The 21312-nt window shown below is 37.6% G+C and overlaps 1 long non-coding RNA gene across 1 annotated transcript in view; it reads right to left on the bottom strand.

The window, feature by feature from the left end:
• Positions 1–11592: 11592 nt before the first annotated feature.
• LOC115303024 overlaps positions 11593–21312 on the bottom strand; it is a 56643-nt gene continuing 46923 nt past the window's right edge. Inside the window, exon 3 of the long non-coding RNA XR_003913772.1 lies at positions 11593–11757. This is a non-coding gene — a long non-coding RNA (uncharacterized LOC115303024). The remainder of the gene's footprint in view (positions 11758–21312) is intronic.

Raw genomic sequence — 21312 nt, 5'->3', positions numbered from 1 at the left:
CATACTGAGTTTCTACTTTAATATTGCAGCTTAGATCTCTTTTCCGTTGTGAAACTTAATACACAAAACATTGCCATGAACTCTCTCTCAGGTAGCACTGCACATCATCATTTATCACACTAGGTTAGAAGTCCTCTGTTTGAGCCCTGAAACCCAAAAGGTGAACTCTCAGCCTTACAAAACTGTGGAGAAGCTACCACCGCGGTGTAGAAAGATTAAGTGAAAACGGTCACCAGGGTGAATACGAACAGGGTAAGAAAGAAAATACCAGGCAGAGGCAGTAGGGGGAGCCTGTGATGGGGATCAAAAAGCCAGTCTTCTAACTCCTCAAAAGGCTGGATAACTTTGGACAAGCCATGAATTTTGTTTCCTCATCAGTAAGGTGGAACAGCCGCATTAGATGTATTCTCATTTCCCTGAATAGAGCTCTGTCTCTGAAAACTAGGCAGCACAAAGGCTTTGGGACCAGGTAAAAACAGCGAGCACAGGCATTCTTTTCACAATGATCTTGCAGTGGAGGAAAACAAGCAGACAATATTAATTCTCTACATTAGGCGGTCATGTGGGAGCCAGAGGCTGAGTTCACTTAAATCTAGAGTAAAGTTTTGGGGGGAAAGGACATTGTGAGATGTCTCTAGAGCTGTCCAAGTTTGAGGTGGTTCTGATTCTAGAAACTTAAATCCAAATGTTTGAAAAATTTTATTATTGCTATGGTGTCGAAAGGGACTGGATGACGAACCCTGTGCAATAATCCTGCCACAGCTCATCAGCTCTCTTTAAGCAGTGGCTGTATAGATTTTCATGTTCCAGCTAACTTGTGTGAGAAACATAACCTAGCATTGTTGGACTACTTTGTAAGCAGTCTGAAAATAACAAGAGCACCCTCAGTCTCCTCCTTCTTCACTCATCAAAATAAGCAGTCTAAACTCGTGTTGTAATCTTTGAACATAGTTTGCTTCCTAAAAGATATGGGGCTTTTTAAATTTTTTATTATTTTTTCAGAGAGAGAGAGAGCGCGCACACGCACATGTGCGCACAAGCTCGAGTAGGGGCGGGGCCAAGAGGGAGAGGGAGAGAGAGAATCTCAAGCAGGCTCCACTTTGTCAGCACAGAGCCCAGCATGGTGCTTGAACTCACAGTTCATGAGATCCTGACCTGAGCCAAAAATCAAGAGTCAGACGCTTAACCAACTGAGCCACCTGGGAACCCCCGGAGATTTGTTATGGATGCTCCTTTCTTTCCAGATAAACCATGGGCTCCAGGGACTACTGGGTGTTTGCGGCCGCCGTCCACACAAGGCTGAGCACAGCTTCTGGTATCTACAAGTACAATAAATGTGTGCTGACTTGAACCAAATTTAAAATAAGGACAAATTCCTCCTTTTCTCTTACTCATTTAATATGCTATAATTGAATGTTGAACAATAACCACAGAAAGGAATTGGTATTTATATCAAGCTAGTCAGAATCACTGGGCTGTAAAACAAAATGATTAGCTTGGAGTGGGAAGGAATTTTTTCTTAATTGTAGTACAATACACATAACATAAAATTTACCATTAACTACATTTAGTACAGTCACAGTGGTGTGAGGATTTTATTGTATTTAAAGCATAATAAAGTATTAACTAAGAAAGAAACTAATCTCTTAAAAAAAAAAAAAACTTAATTGGGCACCTGGGTGGCTCAGTTGGTTAATGATCCGATTTCAGCTCTGGTCATGATATAACAGTTCATGAGACAGAGGGCCCCATTGGGCTCTGTACTGACAGCTCAGAGTCTGGAGCCTGCTTCAGATTCTGTGTCTCCCTGTCTCTTTGCCTCTCCTCTGCTCATACTTTGTCTCTCTCTTTCAAAATTAAAAACATAAACATTAAGTAATAATAATAGTAAAATAAAAACAGAGCTTTGAGAAGATTCCCATTTCTGTAAATTGCCACTTTGTATATTTAGAGCTTCAGAGTAAGTATTGTCATAATTAATATACGAGTACTACGTTGGCACTTAATTTAGCCATAAAGTCTTCCTGTGAAGACAAGATCAGTGTTTTGAGCCTTATGGGTAGTACCCAAAAGCTCCTAAACTACTTTATAAACATAGAGGTGAAGAGTGTCCAGTTTTACAAACACACAAGCACATTAGGCAACATCCTTTACCAACCCCATGAATAGTCCAGCCAACGACACTGCCTCTCAGTTCCATGACCTGCTCAACTCCGGTGACCTATTCCTCCATTCCTCTTCTACCATCCATTCCCTGGACCGTATGACATTGTCATCATCCTTACTTCCTCCAGCTACACAATCATTCTCTGCTCAAAGTTTGTTACTTTTCTTGTTCAGTTTCTCCCAGTGTGACCAATCTGCAAACTCAATGAGTTATCCTTCACTTTGAGCCCCCAATTTTATCCCATTTTACATGCTTCTTTTTAAATTGCCAACTTATGCAACTTAAAACTACAAAACCTATGGTTTCGATAGCATTCTTGCTAATATCCTAAACTCCTTTGCCTTCTTTTTTTGTTTTGTAGACAAACTCCATCTAAGACCAGATCACATGATAGCTGAGAACAGAGGAGGAGGGTAGATGTCTGCAATGGATCACTGAGCATTCTGAGCACCTAGCCTAGTGCCCACATGTTGTAGGCAATAAACACATATTTGCTCTGTGAACATTCCATCCCTTAATATGCTTAAATAGAGGAAAACTAAAATGACCAGCACGATGGGTCAGGTAGGTGGTTGGGATACTGCCAGACCACCTAGCTGACTGTGCACGTATAAAGCCTCAGGATTTTTAGTGCCAACTGCTTCTCTCTCTCTACGTGCACCGTCCCTTCCATGTATCCCTGAGCTTCTGCCTCCATCGGCTTCTATCCCATCACATCATGACTGCCCCTAATTTCTCTAGAGAACACTAACTTTATTTTAATGTTTTGGAGACGGAATTTCAACAGCCCTGTCACTTTGATTGTATTTCAGCCAAATGCAGATTGCTCTAATTACCCACATCATTTTAGCTGGAGCAGATTCAATTATTCTCATTTCCTAGTTTCTTTCATTCTAATGAAATAACAGGAATACAGCAAGTAAAAACTGATGTATCTTACTAACCTTGTCTCTTATAATTTTGTATTCCTTACTTCAGCATGTTGAATATTAAATATTATTTCTAGCTTTCTCTTTTTTCATAATGATTTTTTTCCTAGGCTTTATATAGAGGACGCTTTGGGAGAAAAAAACCAAAACCTAACTTTGATTATGTTGCATAAAAAGTCTTTAGAGAACAGTTCAGAATCTCTGTCTACATAGGAGAAATACTGTAGGTAATTGAAGATATCATCTAGATAATTAACACTTACAATATGTATTCACCTGAAATTGTCTTGCACTTAATGGCACTGTATTTTGGTGCTTCTGTAACTGAACATACATGCTCCATTTCTCTGTATGTATTTGCCAAAATATCAGAAGTAGAAACAGGAAGTTGAATTTCAAATACCCTAGCTAGCTCATCTTAGTATTAGAAGTTGACTGTGAAAATATGTTGATTTCTTGATCTTTTTTGACCATAGCATTATCCTTTCACCTTGACTTTGGTATCCCCACAAATTAGGAGGTGCTTTAAGTAACAAAATGATAGTATGCTGATACTCTATGGAAGGTTACAACAGGTCACTTATTTTTATTTTTTAGAGAGAATACCAGAGAGAATATGAGAGAGGATACGAGAGAGAGAGAGAGAGAGAGAGAGAGAGAGAGAGAGAGAGAGAGAGAGAGAGAGAGGGAGGGAGGGAGGGAGAGGGGAAGAGGAAGAGGAAGAGGAAGGGGAAGAGGAAGGGGAAGAGGAAGAGGAAGGGAGGGAGAATGAACCTTAAGCTGGAAGCATGGCTTGATCACATAACCTGGAGATCATGACCTGAGGCAAAATCAAGGTATAGGACACCCAACCGACTGAGCACCCAAGTGTCCTAAGAGGTCACTTATACTTTGCTGCAATATAAACTTAACCATAACATTTTATAACTTATAGAAATTCTCTCCATTGGATTTGATAAAGTGAACATACCAAAACATAACTGACAATTCTTTCATAAGCTTGACCTAGGAGCCACATAGTTCCGTGACCAATTTAACTCACAACTTCCATTTGAAGCATAACTGTCATTTCCTCAAAGTAGAAAACAATACCCAGGAAACTCATTCAATGGCAAGTTGTAAAAAAGTACAGTGACATCTAATTTTGGATTTCATCTTTATCAAAAGAGACTTATGGTATCAGGAAAAGCCCTGCCCTGAAGTTGGAGCTTCAAGGTCTGCATCTCAAGTTGATTAATTTATAGCTTTGTGTTAACACTGTGGAAACTACTTTTGAAACTTGTCGACTTTAGTTTTCCTTATTCACTCCATTAATATTTCCTTTGCAAATATCAGCCATTAGTTTAAAATAAGTTTATAATTATTCTAACACCTTCTATGTGAAATTACTATGCTAAGCAGCTATGTTTCCAAGAGAAACACTGCCCTCACCCTGAGGAAGCACACAGTCTAGTGAGACAGATATTGTTCAATCAAGATTTGGACAGAGTACACTACAAGAATGCAGCAGAGAAACACCTTACCAGATTAGGTGAGGATATGAAGATAGCTTCTGACAGGCTATTTGAGTTCAATGAGATGGCATATATAAAATGACAGGCACAGAATTCTTATTTCTCCTACAGTCCATCACTACAAGAAATTCAGGTTCTTTAAACAACATGTAGAAAAAGATGCATGAGAAAGAAAGACAATGTAGACCAAAGAATTGTTTCTTCTACTGCCTTAAAAACAATTTTTTTAATTTATAGTTTATTGTCAAGTTGGTTTCCAGATAACACCCAGTGCTCTTTTCCACAAGTACCCCTCTCCATGACCATCACTTCCTTTCCCTGTTCCCCCTCCCCCTTCAGCCCTCAGTTTGTTTTCAGTATTCAAGAGTCTCTCATGATTTGCCTGCCTCCCTCTCCCTAACTCTTTTTCCCCCCCTTTCCCTCCCCATGGTCCCCTGTTAGGTTTCTCCTGTTAGACCTATGAGTGAATACATACAGTATCTGTCCTTCTCTGCCTGACTTATTTCACTTAGCATGACACCCTTGAGATCCATCCACTTTCCTACAAATGGCCAGATTTCATTCTTTCTCATTGCCATATGGTATTCCGTTGTATAGATAAACCACATCTTCTTGATCCATTCATCAGGTGATGGACATTTCGGCTCTTTCCATGATTTTGCCATTGTTGAAAGTGCTGCTATGAATATTGGGGTACATATACCCCTATGCATCAACACCTCTGTATCCTCAACCACACGCAGCAATTTCCTACTTGACACATCCCCAAAGCCAAGGGAATCAAGAACAAAAATGAACTATTGGGACCTCATCAAGATAAAAAGCTTCTGCAAGACAAAGGAAACAATCAAAAAAACTAACAGGCAACCGACAGAATGGGAAAAGATAGTTGCAAATGGCTTATCAGATAAAGGGCTAGTGTCCAAAATCTACAAGGAACTCACCAAACTCCACACCCAAAAAACAAATAATCCAGTGAAGAAATGGGCAGAAGACATGAACAGACACTTCTCCAAAGAGGACATTCAGATGGCCAACAGGCACATGAAACGATGCTCAACATCACATCATCAGGGAAACACAAATCAAAACCACACTGAGATACCACCTCACGCCAGTCAGAGTGGCTAAAATGAACAAATCAGGAGACTACAGATGCTGGCGAGGGTGTGGAGAGATGGGCACCCTCCTACACTGTTGGTGGGAATGTAAAGTGGTGCAGCCCCTCTGGAAAATGGTGTGGAGGTTCCTCAAAAAATTAACAATAGAAATTCCCTATGGCCCAGAATTAGCACTGCTGGGGATTTACCCAAGGGATACAGAAGTCCTTTTTTTTTTTTTAATGTTTATTTTAAGAGCTACAGAGAGAAAAAGCACAAACAGGGAGGGGTGAAGAAAGAGGGAGACAGAATTCAAAGCAGGCTCCAGGCTATGAGCCATTCAGCACAGAGCCTAAGGTGGGACTAAAACCCACAAACTATGAGATCAAGACCTGAGTCAAAGTCAGATGCTTAACCAACTGAGCCACCTAGGTGCCCGTCTTCTTCCTCTACTACTTGACGTTCAGAGTGGTGTGAACTTTCCTGGTTTGTGTATATCCCTTTGAAGTCACACCATTTGTCTGTTCAAACCCTATGGCATATGGCAGCTGACTAGTTTCCAAGAAGCTCTGGATTCTTCTCTGACCTTGCTTCCACGGGATAGAAGAGCAAGGAGAAATTTGTGGTAAGGAAATCTATCCTTCCTAGATGTAGGAATCTATCTTTCTTACAATATAATTTCTCAGGAAACCAGAAAACCCTAAGACCTTCCATATCCCTTTCAATCTTATGATTCCACAAGCAAACTCACTGACATGTTAACAAGTGTAATCATAAAAGCTATGGGACACAGATTATATCTATTTATCTGACTCTGAGTCATTGCCTCCAGTCCCTGCCACAAAGCAACTGCCCCCAGTTTGTAACCCATCCATTTTTACAGCAATTTTTTTTCAGCATGAGCCAAGTCCAAGAAGGAGAATTATTTTGCTTGTCCTCTGATACTCCTGGGTGATGCCATAATATTCCTATTCTAGAAATATGCCAGGATCTAAACATCCCTCAGGGTTAAGTTGGACAGAAGCTGGAGATTCACTGCTAATGTGCCTTGACTTTTGGGGCCCTCTGAAGGGGAAGCCCCTAGAGCACAGCCGGCCTAGCTCCTGCCTACTCGTCACGCTCTTACAAGGAAAGCCATCAATTTCTCAATTCCCTCAGGATTCAAGAGTACCTGCTTTGCATCAAATTAATAGAGGTTTTCCACATAGAAATAAAATGGAATCTCTGATAATTTAACCATGTGAACCCAAGGAAAAGAAGAATTCTCCAAATGCATTTCAAAATCCTCTCATCACATCAAAGTCTGAAGCACAACATAAAATGAAGCCTAAATTATCCCTCGAGAGCAGCTTTTGTGAGATGTTAATTCAGTAACAATTGGCTCTATTCACATCTATTTTACTGAACGTTTTAAACATAGAAGTAACATTTCACATTTTGCACTTCAGATAAACACAAGGCACTTCAGCAATCTGATTTTCAACAACTTCTCAAAACAAGAAACAAAAAACCAGACATTCTAGGAGATTATAAAATTTCACAGTTTTTACTACATATACGCTGAATATTATGAGCATTGTTGGTCACTGTGCTTTCACGGTTTCTTTGTAAATGTGGGGTAAGAACTATAGGCTTTGAATCTCTCATTTCATTGAAATTTTTTAAAGGGTTTCAGTTTGCTTAGGTCATTTTTTATTCCTGGCTCCTAATCAAGTGCCTCCCACAGCGGATTCCTAATCTGGTTACACATTAGAGTTACCTGGGAAGTTTAACAACCCTGATGCTCAGGTTACAGCTCATGAATTAAATCAGAATCTCTAGGTTGACAGCCAGACAGAAACCAGTTTTTAAATATTCCAAGATGTTAAACAGGCATTAGCATTTAAAACCACTAGCCTAGCACCAAGTTGGCATTCAGTAAATATTTTATAATAACATGATATTTATTAAATGATGAATGAGGAGGTGTCTGATGAGGAAAGAGAATGAATGGGAGAATGATATAGACTTAGAAGTCCTCTTTTCAAGACCTAGCTTATTTATTTCTGTTTAACATTGGGCAAGTAACTGCTACATTCCAAAGCTCCTGCTTTGGTTTAAATCTGCACAAATTTAGGCCAATGACCCTGCTTCTGAAGGCCATGTGTCCAAGGTCTTCAGAATCCCTACTTTCCAGAAATAATTGTTCTTTCCTTCTCAGGACAGTAACTGCTCAGGGAATGGTTTACTCTACAATTTGCCTTCAGAATATCACCTTAGCCTACCGCTACAAGCCTCCACATTGCCCAAGCCTCCCCATATGGTCCTACAGTAGATCTGAGACCCAAGGAGCCATATCTTCCTGAGTGACCTATTTTTTGTTCTTTGCAGCCAAAGTTTTCCATTTGTTGTGGCTTAAGGAATACATACACCTTGAACAAAGACAAAATCCTCATGTCCAGCTAGTCTCCAGTTCTGCTGGAAGAGAGCCAAAGGAATCACGTAAACTTGCAACAGGATGGATTTACTCTAAGGAAAAATGTCCCAGGAATGAAGGTTATTTATACTTAAATAAAAATAATGATGTAATACTCTTTTCTGTATTACATTTTATCTAAATTTTGGTAGTAAAGTAATTTGATACGAAAAGTAATCCTTGAAGGATAGTGGTTAAGAACAGTGATTTTGGCATCAGACAGAATTGAATTTTGATCCTGGCTCTATTACTTGCTAGTTTAAACAAATTGCTTAATCTCTCAAAGCTGGATACCATTTTCTGATCTGTCAGATTAAAAGACCAATACATACTTTAGAAACATGTTCTGAGGAAAAGAGTCATCATGTAATTTATCACTCAAATTAGGTTATTTCTGAAAGTGTAAAGAGGTCATTACAATAACTGAGTTTTAATCAATCTGAAATAGGGGTGCCTGGGTGGCTCAGTTGGTTAAGTGTCTGACTTCAGTTCAGGTCATGATCTCACAGTTCATGGGTTTGAGCCCTGCATCAGGCTCTGTGCTGACTGCTAGCTCAGAGCCTGGAGCCTGTCTGCAGATAATATGTCTCCCTCTCTCTCTCTGACCCTCCCCTGCTCATGCTCTCTCTCTCTCAAAAATAAATAAAAACATTAAAAAAAGTTTTAAGAAAATAAATCTGCAATGGGGTTAAACAAGGTCTGCCCTGTTAAACCTGAATACACAGTCAACCCAATAAGTGAGCATCCCAGAAATGACTTGGTTATTCACATTACCATGTTAAGTATCCTAGAAAGCCTTTATAGGGAAGACAGATGTGATAAAGGTAAAACCCAGGAACCGTGAGATCAGGACCTGAGCTGAAGTCGGACACTTAACAGACTGAGCCACGCAGGCATCCCTAGTGATACTTTTTTAAACAGGCAAAGGTAAAAGGCAAAATGGAAAAAATTATCACCTACTTAATAAAATTAAACTTAAAAAACCAAAGAGTCTCTGGAAAATTACTTGACTTCTCAAAGTATTAATTTTCTGTCTACGAAATGGAAATAAAATAGTCTACTTTACATGGCTGTCATGAAAAACAAATTCATAAATATAAAGCATGTCCCACATGGTAGTCTCTCAATACCTACCTGATTATCTTGACCCAGCACTTTCTTTATATTTTAAGTTTAGAAGCTGCCATAGAAATGACTCTCAGTTGCCTGACTAAAGTTAACGTGATTTTTCCCTGATTATGTACTGATACAATACACGAAGGTAGAAGAGTCACAGATCTTGTTTTAGAAAGTTTTCTGTGTATCAACATTTATCTTCTTCCTGTATGTGTTTCTGATATTGAGGGTAGTGATTCCAACAATATCCAAAGAACAAAAATAAAGAGTGAACAATTTTAAGGTGAAATATAATTTTAGTTAAACACAAGTTTATTATAAGATGCTTTCTTCACTCAAAGACAGAAACTGCTTGAATATCAGTTCAAAAACTAACATTTAATGGTCTTTCTTAAATGATTCTCAGACTTCAGTATGCATAAGATTCTTCTGAGGACTATATTTAAAATGAAAATTTCTAAACCCTTGTAATAGCATCTGATTCATTAAGTTTGGAGCAGAACTCAAGAGTGTGTGTGTGTGTGTGTGTGTGTGTGTGTGTGTGTGTGTGTTTCATGTCCCTCAAATGGTCCTGGCATGATGCTTTGAGAAAAGTATCACTTTGACGTTCCAGGTACTCTGCTTAGGACCCCTTTTAGAGTCCTAGGGTGCTCACAAACCTCCAATCCTTGGATATGTCACCAGATGGTACTGCAGTAAATACTAATGAAAGTCTACACAGAGTGCCATGGGGAAAGAGAAAAGGATGATGTACTGTAGATCATAATTAGATAAATCATCGAGAAATTATTCTACACCAACTACTTTAGAGGGCTTAGAGCTTTCTTTCTTTATCTCTATTCAAACAGCAGACAAACAACACAAAAAAATGCATGGATTTCATGGGGTACTTCAATGAGTAATTCTTATCATGTACTATTTAAAAAAACAAACACACAAAAACCAAATCAATCTCCCTTCTAACACATAGGAAGTGACCTAGGATTTAGGACATTAACTTAAGTATCTGCTAATAGCAGCAGGTACTTTACCTAAAAAAGATAAATATCTTATGTTTTGTCAGCCTATAGCCATCTCCAAACTGCACGAAGAGTAAGCAATCTAAAATATCCCTACCTCCTTAAAAGGAGTCAGGCGTCTCTACTGCAGACAAAGAAAAAGCATTTATTAGATTTTAATTGCCTATCCATTTCTCTGGAGCCCTCAACTCTAATTCCCCTCAAAGACAGCACGGTGTCTTGCACAATGCCATCATCCCAATGCCTAAGATAGCGCCTAGCATAATAAAGAGCTGTGAATGGATTAATGGAAAATACCTTCAACAGTTTATCTCACATCAAGAATAAATTCCAGGGGCGCCTCGGTGGCTCAGTCGGTTAAGCATTCGGCTTTGGCTCGGGTCATGATCTCACGGTGTTGGGCTCTGTGCTGACAGCTAGCTCAGAGCCTGGAGCCTGCTTCGGATATTGCGTCTCCCTCTCTCTCTGCCCCTCCCCTGCTCGCGCTGTTTCTCTCTCAAAAATAAACATAAAAAAAGAGAATAAATTCCAAGCTCTTGAAGCACAGTATCTAAGGCTCTCACTATGTCTAGTCTCGTTTCTTACTATTTCCCTTCCTTTTACTTTAGCTTAAGCTCCCTCTATACATCAAACTGTGAATCCACTATATGGCTCCACTCCCATTTCCTCTATTTGGAAGTCTATTTTCTCAACTGGGTAATTCCTACACGCCCTTCTAGAATCATTCCATTTCCTTCTTCTATTTTTAATTCAAGAGCCAAAAAAAAAAAAAAAACAAAGACTCTTTTCCTAGGCTGCTGAAATGTAGTAAGTACATTTATGTTGGTCTTTAGCACCTATGAAAGCTCTTTCTTACGGCAAAGATTTCTTAATCAAGTACTTTCTTCTGAAAGCAGTATTTTTTTTCCTTCTGTCTTTAAAGTCTCTATGAGAATCACCTTCAAAAAATAACATTCAGTAAACTGACACTTAAATTAAAAATAAAACATAAACAAAAGTTATTACATTAGAAAGTCTAAGTAGTTCTTAACCTGGGTAGTTTTTGAGATGCGGAATGTTTTAAACCAAAATTCTGGTTTTGAACTATACCCTCAGCCTGCTCTTCATTACTTTAAATTCTTACTCATTTAATTTTAGAATATATTCACCTAGTTACACTACTGAATTACACACCAAAATCAATCAATACTGCTGACAAGTTAAACTTTTTATTCAGAAGATACTGTTATTTTCCAAAATTATGTCATAACATAGTTCTAAAAACAAAGTCATTTTGTTACTATGTCTGAGTTTTGGTTCTTGATGTTTTTCTGCCCATCTGTTTCTCTGCAGTGAAACCTGAAGGGTCATCTTCCAGTCTCGCCAATCCTTCACCATCTTCTTTGAAAAACTCCCAGACAATAGGGCCTGCCACCTCGTACTCAAAACTTCGTGCCGTCGACCTTCAACAAGGGTCTCTGTTAAGTACAAAACACTCTATCAAGGGCTGAGGGGACAAGACCAAGGAACATAGATGCCCTTTTCAGGAAATAAAGAGAGCTGTAGAGATTTGCAGACTTGTGAATAACTATCTCTAAAAAGAGGTAAAAAGTGGTCAGTGGCATTATAAAGGACTGCAGAATTTCAAGAAAAGGAGCGACTTCTTCCATTGGAAAGATGATTCAGGAAATGTTGTGAATGAATTACATTTTAAGCTATGCCTTGGAGAATGGGGACTTGATATGGGCAGAAGATGCAAGAAAGGATAATCTAGACTTCTGGGGAATGTGGCAGAATAGGAAGATCCTCAAATTGGGTTGAGTTATCCCTTGGGTACAACTAACACCCACATCAGTGTAAACAACCCAGAAAACAACCCAAAACTGGCAGAACAGGCTTTCCACAGCTAAATGTAAAGAGACCACATCAAAGAGAGAAGGAAGGGCAAAGATTTGGTTCAGAACCAAAGAGACCCAAGGAGTGTCCATGAGGGAGGGACCCACAGGTTCAGAGAGAGGAGAGAAACAGATCTCACCAGGCACCTCAGGCACAGGGAACCCACATGGGCAAGATGAATCTACTTAACATTTGGCTCTGAAAACCAGAGGGGCCTAGTAATGAGGCTTAACTCATGGAACTTTAAAAATCAGCAGACTCAGCTCTAAGAGATCTAGGAGTATACAGTCCCATCCCTTAAAGAGACAGCACAATAAACAGTCCCACTGAGATGCAGCATAGAACCAACAGTTGAAAAATGCCCTGGGAATATGGGAAGGAGATTTATTTACCAATATGAGTACGTGCTGGAAAGGCAAGGATGTTGGGGAGACTTCTTCAAGAACACAAGAGCTGGTTTTCACCATTTCCCTCCCACACCCCCAGCCTATACACAGACAGGAGTGGAAACTGGCTCAACACCACAAGTCTACACCAACTTGCTAATGGCAAGTCCCACTCCCATGCAGTTCTGCAGATCAAACCCCTCCAACCCTGCCAGGCCTTTGCAGGAGTTTTCCCAGATGGCTACTGGTTCCCTCTCTCAAAGCAGACCTGTGGGGGCCTTGCTGGCACTGCATAGCTGCTGGGAGCCGCATCAGCCTTGCTGGATGAGACAGTCACGGCAAGGAAATGGCAGACGTTTGCACAGCTCCTGCCATTAAGTGAAACCGGTATCTCCTTCTACTATTGGCTTATATTGGGAATGGGACTGCTGTTATTGATTAGGCCTCACAAGTTTCCAAATCGGACTGATATTTCCCACACAGATAACTCATGGGGAGAAGCTTAGTCTCATCTCTACAAAGAAGAATTTAGACAAAGCACTGCAGATGTTTGTCAAAAGGCTCTTCTAATGAGCTTCACAAACCTAAGACAGAGATAATGAAAGGGGTTAAAGAACACAGGAGTTACTATCAACTCTGGCCCAGAGAAAAAGAGCCTAACTTAGAGATAAGAAACAAACAAGAGCCAGACATAAGTTACTGCACACACCTTTGCTAACTGGTGCCACAAAATACCCTCCCTTACACTGATATTCATTATGAGGATAGATAAAAATAGTTAAAACTTAAACTCATATACAAAGGCCAGGGCTCCTATGATGCTTACACCTTTAACATCAAATAGCAAGGTTTACACAAGCAACTTATTAACCAGAGCAAATACCTTCTTCCTTTTGTGAGCCAGACAGAATGACTCTTAGCCTAGTCTATGCCTAAATCTTAGTGTTATTGATATAAACAAATATGTTTGCTTTCTGCTTCTCACTGCTATCTTCATAGTTGTAAGATTTACTACCAGTTTAAACAAATGTGTATGTTATCTTCTTTTCACTGAAATTATCTTGTTATCCTATTTGCAAAAATTAACTAGCCCACCGAAATTAGAGTAATCCTGCAAAAACGCTTCTGTAAAACCGGTTTCTGTACACTTTTTAAAAAATCTTATCACTGAGAATTATTTGTAGTAAAAATTCCACTTTTTTGATGTCATGTTAACACTTGATCGATAAATAAAGACACAAAAACCGACAGAGCAGAGATGCCTGCCTGGTGATCAGAAAGAAAGCCGAGGCTCTCTCACTCTCTTTTGCCGACACCGTCCATCCTTCAGGGAGCCCTGGACCTGCTGGAACCGGACTCTGGCACACAGCACTCCTGGGGGCTGCAGCTGACACACTCTGCAATATGCCCTTGGCCACAGCACATCCAAAGCATTGCCACAAGCCACACAGTATGTAAACAGTCTCAGCAGGGCCAGCACCACTTCAAAATAACTTTGACCTGAGGAGAGGGGTTAATAACCACACCTACCAATCCAACTGCAGCCCCAGCAGTGGGCTAGGGTCAGACATTTGATCTGACTGCAGGTCCCTCCCTCCAATCAAAGCTTCTCAAAAGAAAACTCAAGAAAAGCACTCTGTAATTCAGAACTACTCCATCTCTGGCAAATGCTTGGTCTATCTCAACTCAAGCCCAAAGCAGCCCCAGACTGGCTCAGTAACAACACAGGGACCAAATCATGCCCACAATTTGCAAATAAAGCCATTGAAGATGACCAGAATAATAAAGCCACAATAATAAAGGACACACAACACACATAGGAGATACCCCTGAAGCACCAGGGCCTGGTGAAAGGGAACATTAAATTACAGAGCCCTACAGGATGTCTTCTTCATAAGGCTACTACTTTCAAGAACAAGGACAAAAATCACAGCAAAAGAGGTTAACAAACATAGGTAAGGACTTGAGAAGAGAGTCGTGGAACTCAGTGAGACTCTCAACAGAAACATTTAAAAAAATACCTCATCAAATAAAATTAAAATGTACTCAATGAAATAAAAAGTAAACTAGAGGAAACAAAAATTTATCTGCAACCTGGAAGATCAAGAAATGGAAAGTAATCAAGCTGAAAAGGAGAGAGAAAAAGGTAGTAATAAAACTCAAAATAGAGGGAATTCGGTGACATCATCAACATAATACAATTTGCATTACAGGGATCCCAGAAGGAGAAGAAAAAAGGCGGGGGGGACATAAAAGTTATCTGAAGAAATAATAGCTAAAAACTTCACAAGTCTGGAGAAGAAAACAGATATCAAGATCCAGGAGGCACACAGATCCCCTTCCAAAACAGAAGAAACTCCACAGAAAGACATCAACTATGAAAATGGCAAAAAGTAGTGATAAAAAAAGAATTTAAAAGCAGCAAGAGAAAAGAAAACAGTCACATACAAGGGAAACCTCATACGCTATCAATAGACTTTTCAGCACAAATACTGCAAGTCAGAAAGAACTGGCATGAACTACTCAAAATGCTGAAAGGGGGAACAAACAGAACCCTGCAACCAAGAATACCCTATCTAGCAAGGCTATTATTCAGAATAAAAGGATACATAGAGTTTCCCAGAAAAACAAAAATGAAATGAATTCATGACCATTAAACCAGCCCTTCAAGAAATGTTAAAAAGGACTCTGAGTGGGAAGAAGATCATAAGCAGGAATATGGTTTCATATTCCTGATTTCATCTCAGGTCATGATCTCATGGGTTATGAGTTTGAGCCCAACATATGGCTCGGTTCTGAAAGCATAGAGCCTGCTTGAATTCTCTGTCTCCCTCTCTATCTGTCCCTCCTCCACTTTCTCTCTCTGGCTTTCTCTCAAAACACATAAGCAAACTTTTTTTTTAAATATGTAAATTATAACATAAAACACAGGAAGAAGAGTGGTAAATAATGTGTTCAAACTTAAGTGACCGTCAACTTAAGATATTATATATAAACCAAATGGGAGTCACAGATCAAAAACCAGTAATATATATGTGAAAAATAAAGAAAAAGAAATCTAAGTGTATGTCTAAAGAAAGCCACCACACTGTGAGAGAAGAGACCAAGAGGAGAAATAGAACTGAAAAAACCAGCTATAAAACAAGCAACAAAATGACAATAAGTACATGCCTATCAATAATAACTTTGAATGTAAATGGACTAAATGCTCTACTCAAAACACAGAGAGATGGGATAAATAAAAAAGCAAGACCCATCTATATGCTAGCTACCAGAGACTCATTTAAGACCTAAAGACACATGCAGACTGAAAGTGAGGAGATGGAAAACCATTTATTGCACAAATTGAAGTGAAAAGATAACCAAGGTAGCAGCAATACTTGTAGTGGACAACATGAACTTTAAAACAACAGGTCATGATCTTGCCATTCTGGGTTCAAGCCCCATGTCAGGCTCTATGCTGATAGCTCAGAGCCTGGATTCTGCTTTGGATTCTGTGACTCCCTCTCCCACTTGTAGGCTCATGTGTGTAATCTTGCTCGCTCTCTCTCTCTCTCTCTCTCTCTCTCTCTCAAAACTAAATAAAACAAACATTAAAAAAATAAAAATAAGACAAAGATGGTAACATGATACAAAGGACACTATAAAATCACAAAAGTAACAATCCAAAAAGGTATAATAATTCTAAATATTCATTTAACATCTGAGCACCTGAATAGATAAATCAGCTATTAACAAGCATAAAGAAAGTAACTGACAGTAATACGATAATTGTAGAAGAGTTTATCACTCCGATTATATCAAGAGACAGATCATCCCAACAGGGTATCAACAAGGAAATAATGTCTTTGAATAATACACTAAGCCAGATGGATCTAACAGATATATTCAGAAATTCCATCCTGAAGCACCAGAATGCAAATTCATTTCAAGTGCACAAGGAATACTGTCCAGAATATATCATGTTAGGCCACAAAACAAGTGCTGACAATTTTTTTTTAAATCTAAGTGATCCATGGATATTTTCTGATCAAATGCTATGAAACTAGAAATCAACCACAGGAAAAAATCTGGAAAGAACACAAGTACATAGAGGTTAAGTAACATGCTACTCAACAGCAACTGGTGAACCAAGAAGTTAAAGAAGAAGTCAAAAAAATTCATGGAGACATATGAAAATGAAAACACAACAGTCCAAAATCTTTGGGATGCATAAAAAGCTGCCCTTTTAGGGTAGGTCTACTTCAAGAAGCAGGAAAATCTCAAATCACCTAACCTTACACTTAAAGAAGCTAGAAAAAGAACAAACAAAGCCCCAAAATAATAGAAAGAAGGAAAAAAATAAAGATCATATAAGATTACAGCAGAAATAAATGAAATAGAAAAAGAGAAAATAAAAAAATATATAATAGATCAATGAAATCAGGAGCTGGTTCTTTGAAAAGATCCATAAAATTGATAAACCTTTAACCAAACTCCTCAAAAAGAGACTCAAACACAATCAGAATGAAAGAAGAGAAATAGCAAAGATCCAGGACCAGACAGGTTCACAGGTGAATTCTAACCAACATTTAAAGAAGACGTAATACCGTATTGTTCTTCCCAAAGTATTCCAACAAATAGAAGGGGAAAGCAGGCTTCCAAATTCATTCTCTGAGGCTAACATTACTCTGAAACAAAAACCAATAAAAGACACTACAAAAAGTAAAACTATAGGCCAATAACTCTAATGAATACAGATGTAAAAATCCTCAATAAAATATTAGCAAACTGCATCCAACAATATGTTTCAAAAATCATTCATCACAATCAAGTGGGACTTATTCCTGGGATCCAAAGGGAGCTCAGTATTTCCAATTCAACCAACATGATACATCACTTCATTAAGAGATAAAAACTTTGTGATCTTTTCAATAGATGAAGAAAGAGCATTTGACAAAGTACAATATCCCCTCATAATTAAAAATCCTCAACAAAGGAGGTTTAAAGACAACACACCTCAACATATTAAAGACCATCCATTAAAAAACCACATCTAATCATATTAAATGGTGGAAAAACAGAGCTTTTCCCCAAAGATCAGGAACCAGATAAGGATGCCCACTCTCACCACTTTTATTCAACATAGATTTGGAAGCCACAGCAATTAGACAAGAAATAAAAGGCATCCAAAGTGGTAAGGAAAAAGTAAAATCTTCACAGATGATATTATACTAGGGTTCCATTAAAAAACTACCATAACTAAAAAAAATAAGTAGTAGAGCAGATAAATGAATCCAGTAAATTGCAGGATATAAAATGAATACACAGAAATCTGTTGCATTTCTATAGGCTAATAGTAAAGTAGCTGAAAGGAAAATTAAGAAAATAGTACAATTTACAATGGCATTAACAATAATAAAATACACTGGAATACACTTAACCAAGGAGGTAAAAGGCTTATACTCTAAAAACTATGTAGCATTGATAAAAGAAAATGACACAAATGGAAAGATATTCCATGCTTACGAAATAAAAGAACAAATAATATTAAAATGCCCATTCTACCCAAAGCAATCTACAGATTTAATGCAATCTTTATCAAAATATCAACAGGATTCTTCTCAGATTAGAACAAAAAGACTTTAAATTTGTCTAAAACCACCAAGCCGGGAAAAGAAGAAAACAATCTTGAAAAAGACAAACAAAATGGAGGGCATCAGAATCCTAAGTATCGAGATATACTCTTGAAGTATAGTAAGTAAAGCAGTATGGTCCGGCACAAAAATAGACAACTAGATCGATGTAACAAAACAGAGCTCAGAAATAAACCCATGATTATATCATCACTTAATCTTTAACAAAGACAAAAATATTGGATGAAAAAAAGACAATCTCTCCAACAAACAGTGTTAGGAAAACTGGACAGTTACATGAAGAATAAAATTAGACCACTTTCTTACACCATACACAGAAATAAATTCAAAATGAACTAAAGACCTCAATGTGAGTCTAGAAATCATAAACATCCCATAAGAGCACAGGCAACAATTTCTCTGACCTCAGAGACATGTCTCCTGAAGCAAAGGAAATAAAGGCAAAAATAAATTTGTAGGACTATATCAAAATAAAAAGCTTTTGCAGTTAAGGAAACAACAAAACTAAATGACAACCTACTGAATGGGAAAAGGTATTTTCAAATGATATACCCAATAATGGGTTAGCATCCAAAATATGCAAGGAATTTATACAACTCAACACAACATAATAACAAATAATCTAATTTTTAAAAGGACAGAAAACATGAACAGACAGGTCTCCAGAGAAGACCTACACATGGCCAAAAGACACATGGAAAGTTGTTCAACATCACTAATAGGGAAATGCAGATCAAAACTACAATGAGTTATCACCTCACACATGTCAGAATGGTTAAAATCAAAACACAAGGAACAAGTGTTGGTGAGGATGTGGAGAAAAAGGAATCCTCATGCATTGTTGGTGGGAATACAAGCTGGTACCACCATGGAAGACAACAATATGGAGGTTTCTCAAAATTAAAACTAGAATTACCATACGATCAGTAATTCCACCCTGGATATTTACCCAATGAACAGGAAAACACTAATTTGAAAAGATATATGTACCTTTAGGTTCACTGAAGCATGTATACGATAGTCAAATATGGAAGCAACTTAAATGTCATTGACACATGAAAGGATAATGAATATCTGGTAATATATACAATGGAATATAACTTGGCCATAATAAAGTCATCTAGATGGATCTAGAAGGTATAATGTTAAATGAAATAAACCAGTCATAGAAAGACAAATACCATTTAATTTCAGTCAAATGTAGAATTTAAGAAACAAATCAACAAAGAAAACAAGAGAAAAACTATAAATACTCTACTATGGAAAACAAACTCATGGTTACCAGAGCAGAGATAGGTAGAGGAATGGGGAAATACATGAAAGAGATAAGAGTACACTCATCATGATAAGCACAGAGTAATGTATAGAATTGTTGAATCGCTGTACTGTATACCTGAACCTAATATGGCAGGTATATAAACTATGCTGGAATTAAAATAAAATTTAAAAAATAAAATTAAACTCAAGAAACTATATTCTAACAACTAAGGACTCCTCTTGAGCTGAGGATTAATAAATCAGTTCTCTATTTCATTAATTCACTCATTTGACAAACATTAACCAAATAAAGTGGTGAACAAAAAAGATAGAACCTTGTTTTAATGGAGTTTAGAGTTTAAAATCCTCTATCTACCTTATTATCTCCCTCCACTCCCAACCCAGCCAAGTCTGGGGCAGTGTATAATCTTACAACTCATCAGACCATGGAGTAAAGGGTCCAGAGCAAGCCAGGCCATATAGACTATTGTTAACTGCACATGAATCATCACTGGAAGGTTGAGGACAAGTTTTCTATTTACATTGGCAAATAGAAGGAACAAAAGAGACGAGATTGGATATTTCATTTATTTGACCACAATCAAAGTATAACAAGTTAGAACTTTTATTACAAATTGCCAGGCTCTGTGCTAAAGACTTTTAAAAAATTGAGCCAAACAAATTAAATTATCAACATAATAAAATAACCCTTTATCTTTTTAAAGCTTTAAGAAACAAGAAAAATTAGAAGCCTGGAGCCAACTTAGGATAAGACATTTTGTATTCCAATAAAATAAATACAAATACATATAAATATAGGTATATAGTTAATATATATATTGAAATATGTATATTAAATATCAATCTAAATATATCAAAAAAGATACTGAATGTAATAAAGCATGAGCCTATCATATGTGTCTATAAGAAGTTCACCTACAATACAACAATATAAGCATGTTGAAGGTAAAAAGACAAAGATAATGTGTAAATATTAATTTAAAAAATAAGAATGGCTATTATGAAAAGAGACTATTGACTTTAGAGCAAAGAAAATTATCAGACACTGAGAAAAACATTACATAAAAATTAAAGGGTCACTCCACCAAGAAAATCTACCAATACTAAATGTATTCACAGCAAATAGGGATCTGCATAGTATGTCACTCAAGAGCTGATAACTTGAAAACAGCAGTAGATACATTCACATTTATAGTGCAAACTTTCATCAACCTTCTATCAGCAACAGATAGAGCAACTAGGCAAAATATTAGCAAAGATACAGAAGAATACAATAGCACCAACTAATAGATAGAATTAGTTGACATTTGTAAAATAATCCCCCGATAATAAAACACACATTTTTTTCAAGCATCAACAAAACATATGTCAAAATTGGCCATATTATGAGCAGTAGAGTAAACCAATTTAATAGAATTGGAATCATTATGTATTTTCCAACCCCAATGAATCCCAACTCAATATCAGTAACTGAAAGAAAACCATCTTTGTACACTTGGAGGCTAAACCACACACTTCTCAATAGTTAGGGAGTCAAAGAAGGCTCAAAGGAAGTTTAAAAAGTACATTGAACAGAGTAAAAAGAAAACACAACATACCCAAATTTGCAGGAAATAGCTAGAATAGTGTTGAGAAAGGAATTTAAAGCACTAAATGCATACAATCAATAAGAAGGCTCAAATCAATAATATAAGTTCTCATCTAATCAACCTAGAATAAAAAGAGCAAAACAAGCAGAGAGCTAGCAGAAAGATGGAAATAGTACAGAGTCCAGTATAAGCAATAAAATTTAAAACAGAAAAATCGAGAAAAACCAGTGAACCTATGTGTTCTTTAA

This window comes from Suricata suricatta, chromosome 9 (genome assembly GCF_006229205.1).
Source record: "Suricata suricatta isolate VVHF042 chromosome 9, meerkat_22Aug2017_6uvM2_HiC, whole genome shotgun sequence".
NCBI lineage: Eukaryota > Metazoa > Chordata > Mammalia > Carnivora > Herpestidae > Suricata > Suricata suricatta.
Note: the sequence above shows the minus strand (reverse complement) of the source record. Positions and strands in the feature narration are given on the sequence as shown.